This window comes from Phascolarctos cinereus, unplaced genomic scaffold (assembly GCF_003287225.1).
Source record: "Phascolarctos cinereus isolate Bilbo 61053 unplaced genomic scaffold, phaCin_HiC Scaffold_5;HRSCAF=322, whole genome shotgun sequence".
NCBI lineage: Eukaryota > Metazoa > Chordata > Mammalia > Diprotodontia > Phascolarctidae > Phascolarctos > Phascolarctos cinereus.
In genome coordinates, this window is record NW_027555958.1 from 305276466 (window position 1) to 305281480 (window position 5015).

The following is a 5015-nucleotide window of genomic DNA, read 5'->3' on the forward strand; positions in this document are numbered from 1 at the left end:
GGAAACAGACAGGAGGAAGGAAGGAAGAAGAGATTAGAGAATTTGACAGATGTAAATAGCCTCAGAGGAGCCATGCTGTCCCAGAGCTTGTCCCCAGGGAATTTTTGCACCAAAGAATCTGGTAGCTTGAATGAAAAATGATATCACTTATTTGTTTAGCTAGAGCTGAGGCTGTTTTCTTCAGACATAGAAATAACCTCACACCACAAGCACAAATTGTGGGCCAAGTGATAGAGATATCTGTAATTTAGGAGCCTGATAATCCACTGAATAAACAGTCGAGGATTCAATTTCTTGAGAGTCTCTCCCTGCCCGCCCCCATACCCCAACACCTCCCTGAACCCAACAACTACTGTCCCCACCACCTTGCAAAGGCATGAAGGGGAATTGAAATGAAATATCTTTGAGAAGAGTGCCCATGTGCTCCCAGCGTGTTGTGGATCAGGATGCATGTTGCTTTTCCTTTCCCTCGTCTATACCCCATCCCCTACTGCCTCTCACAAACACATACACACAGTCTTGAACTATGCTCCTTGCTCTCCTCTGACCATTCAAGTAGCTAGGGCTACTGGGTGTAAAAGGAAAAGGTGGAGGTTCAGAGTCATTTGACAATGAGAAGAGCAAAGGATAATGAGATTTAGAGGTGGAAACAACACTAGAGGTCATCTTATCCAAGCCCCCCTTAGGAGGAAACTGAGACCCAGGGAGAGAAACAATGGGTAGTATCATAGTTGGAATTCAAACCCAGAGCCTCTGACTTTAAGACAAGGTTTGTTTCCAGATGATTTACACAAAAACTATCTACCACCTAATAAAGAGACCTAAATAGTACCCCGACCGAGTAAGGTCTTTGTGTTGATTTGTTTTGCTTGACTATACCGATCTTTCATTAGGAAGGCCTTCTGAAGGAGATAAGGGAGGGGGGCACACTGGTATGAATTAGTGGGTAGTGACGGAGATGCAAAAAGGAAAGAGGAAGGGAAAGGGGGAGGAAAAAAGCAAGGGAGGGAGAGAAGGAAGAAAGAAGGAAGGAAAGAGAAAGGGAAGAAGGAAGGAAAGAGAAAGGGAGGAGAGGAAAGGAAGGAGGAAGGGAGAGAAGAAGAAAAGGATGAAGGAAGGGAGGGAGGAAGAAAGGAAGAGAGGAAGGAAGGAAGAGCATTAATAAAACATTAAAAATACAACAAAGAAAGCAATAAAAAGTTCCAAATGAGACAAAAAGAATTGTATTGCTACAATCGTTAAACAATTGTAAGACAATTATATTACTACCTTGTTAAATTTAATATACCCGTCTTCAAAAAAAAAAAAGCCACATGTAGCATGGGAGGGGTGTCATTGTGTGGTTTGAAGGGAGGCAGAACAGACATGTCTAGCCTCTTCTCCTCTGACCCCTCTTCTCCAATGGAAATTTTATATTCTGCCAGGCAGGGAAGCAGGAGGTTGGGGCTAGAAACTGGGCCACTTTCTCCCCCACAGAGAAAGGAAGAATAGACTAGAATTATATCTATCTGCTTCCTTAAATATTGTTAGTATAGGGAATGCAATTTTCAGGTTCAAAGACTTCTGATCACTGTTCATTAATGGGTAAAGGGGCGGCTAAGCTCTATATCTAAGGCTTGGCGCACTTCCCGCCAAATACCAGTTCCACAATGAGCACACAAAGCTAATAGCAAAGAAGTTCATTTAAGTCGATAGCAAAACAGAAGTCAGAGAAAGTATACACAGGTAAAAAACATAAGCTGGACAACACAGAGTGAAGGCGCTGTCCTGTTGGGAAGGAGACAATTCATCTCAATGAAGAAGAAAGTCCCAGATCTCACCTAAAGGGAAATTATACAGTCTCTAGTGTAGCAAGCTTGGAATAGGGACATAATGGAGACTTTTCTTATATTGGCCTCTTCCCGGAGTCTTATTCCCCTTCAGCAACTTGAAGTGGGGTTGGCCTCCTCCACTTTTTCTTTGAAGAATATGAAGAGACTCTCCTCTCTCTTCTTTCCAACTCAATCTTCCCCCTTACACAGGCACAAGGCATTGGTTTCCACCAATGAGGAGAGAGTCCCACACCAATGGGCTTTGGAACTTAGACAAAGATTACAAATATAACAGCACCTGTATCACAAGGTTGTCATGAGGATCAACTGACATAATGCTTGTAAAGAGCTTGCCATGGTGTCTGGGACTGTAGCCCATAGCAGCACTTAATAAATGCTTACTCACCTCTCCTCGGGGCAACTAAATGGCATAATGGATAGAGTACTGGGCCTGGAGTCAGGAAGACTCATCTTCCTGAATTCAAATCTGGCCTTAGACACTTACTAGCTGTGTGACCCTGGGCAAGTCACTTAACCCCATTTGCCTCAGTTTCTTCATCTGTAAAATGAGTTGTAGAAGGAAATGGCAAACACTCCAGTATCAAGAAAGCCCCAAATGGTGTCACAGAGTTAGACACAACTGAAATGACTAAACAACAGCTAGTCTCCCTCCCTAATGTACCTAATTAAAGTGTTCATAGAGTTACAGAGCATGCCTTGTCCTGCTCAGTCATAAATGACAACAATAATAACATAATATCATAATAATAACATTTATACCCTGCCTTGCAAAATACTTTATAGATATCATCTTATTTGATCCTTGGGAGGTAGGTAGTATTATCCCCATTTTACACATGAAGAAACTGAGGTTAGCAGATCTAAGGGACTTGCTTAGGGTCACATAGTAAATCTCTAAGGGAAGATTTGACCTCAGGTCTTTCTGATTCCCAAACCAGCTCTCTAGCTACTCCACCACCACCACCTAGACTATCCTAGTTGATGGCAAGGTTCTCCAAATGCCTTTATTTAAAAAAGGCTAGCTTGCTAATTACATGGGTTCCTACAGCTTTACCAAGCCATCTTCATGAAATCCATAATCCTTTGAAAGAAAGCTATCTAGTGTTTTTTAAATGCTCTTCTTTTCTTCCTCCCTTCTTCCCTTCCTTCCTCACTTCCTTTCTTCCTCCTTCCCTTCCTTCCTTCTTTTCTTCTTCCCTCCCTTCCTTTTTCTTCCCTCTCTCCCTCCCTTTCTTCTTTCCTCCCTCTTTCCCTTCCTTCCTTCTTTCCCTCCTTCTTGCTTTTTGCATCTCTATCACTACCCACTAATTCATACCAGTATGCCCCTGCCCCCGTATTTTCTACAGAAGGCCTTCCTATGAAAGATCAGCATAGTCAAGCAAAGCAATAGTCTTCACTGAAAAAACAAAGAGGTTAGAAATAACCATATGTGGAAAACAGAAGGAAGGCCAGGAGGAATCACAGACAAACAAGACAGCTTTGAGAGGCATATGTTGAATATATCATTATATAATAAAAAAGAAAAGTGAGTAATATATAAAAGAGATTAGCCGTTCTACATACAATCCTTTCTTTCAGTTCTACAATGAATACAAAAAGGCTTATTTTGTTTGGTGTTTGCTGAGTACAGAACTAAAATTAAATGCAAGCTTAAAAACTCATAATTCATGAAAATTACAATATACATTGGACATAAAATTTTGTCATGGATCTTGGACAGACCTTGCAAACAGACTATGCACTTGGCACAGAATGCATAAGAGGAGGCTGAGTTTGACTGAGTCTAGGGAAATGCGTGACATTTTCAGTGATCCTAAGCTACTCACTGCAGCAAAAACCCATCTTTTTAACACTGATAGTTTCCTGAGTATGTCATATGGCTTTGACTCATGGGACATCATGATTTCAGATTTGCTGGAATCCAGAGGGCCATGAAAAGATGCATGAAGGCTACAAGCAGGCTGTAGCATATTACCAAGAGAACTTGGTGCATCCCCTTCCTGACTCTTGCCATCTACGTAAACTTCAGTGAGTGACTTGACTCCCCTAGGCTTCAGTTCCCTCGTCTATAAAATGAGCAGGTTGGATGAGATTGCTACTGAAGTCCCTTCTGGGTCTACATCTACACTACTATTTATATAAACTGAAACTGAAGCAGATTAAAGCAGGCAGAACCAAAAGAACTATTTATACAATGACCACAATAACATAAAGAAAAACAACGCTGAAGGACATCAGGATGATAATCAATTCCAAGACCAACCATGACTTCAGAGGACTGAGAGGGAAACAAGCAACCCGCCTCTCAACAGAGCCATTGGTGTGGAATAAAGCATACATTTATCAGGCCACCCCCTTGCAAAAGCATGGAGGGGAGATAAGAAGCAGAGAAAATGAGAATGAGAAGCAACATTACCCTTCCAGGCCCACATCAGGCAAGGAACATAGAGATGCTATTTTCTTTTTATTTATTTATTTGTTTGTTTTATTTTTAATTTATGGAATAAAACAAGCACTTCCATAACATAGTATAATAAAGAAGATGATAGCACATGAAACTGCAAATCTATTATGTACAACTTGCTATTCCTTTTAAATATATAATAAAGTTATTATGTAAATTTCTTTTTTTCCTTTCCTCCCCCCCCCCACTCTGCCCCCGGCATGTCATTCCAGTCCCCTCCATGCATGGTGAGGTGGTGGCTAATGTATTGATTTTTATGTTGCTATTGTTTGCCTTGGAGCTGGCAGCGATGTAAAAATATGACAGTGATGTAAAAAAATCAGATTTGTTAAAAAATATGTTTATGAGAGTAAAAAATACCACTCAACTAGGTGTAGATAGGTTTAGATTTGCATGGGTAAAGGAAGTCATATCCACACCAATGAAAGCAGCTAGTCTTCCACTATATTGCTCCATCTCTTTCATTGTTAGTTGACTCTCCTTATGTACAGGTTTTTTCTCCTCAACTAGACTATGAGTTCCTTGAAGGAAAGGACCACTCTTTACACACAGTGCCTACATCATTTTTCTCCACTAAATGTGTACCACTGGTCCCTGGCCAGGGCCAAAACACCATTTCCCCCCAAAATGAATAAGCTACTCTTCTTTCCCTCTCCTTCTGCCCCCACACACATACATCACCCCCATCCCATATGACTAATCTAATGAATCATGAAAGA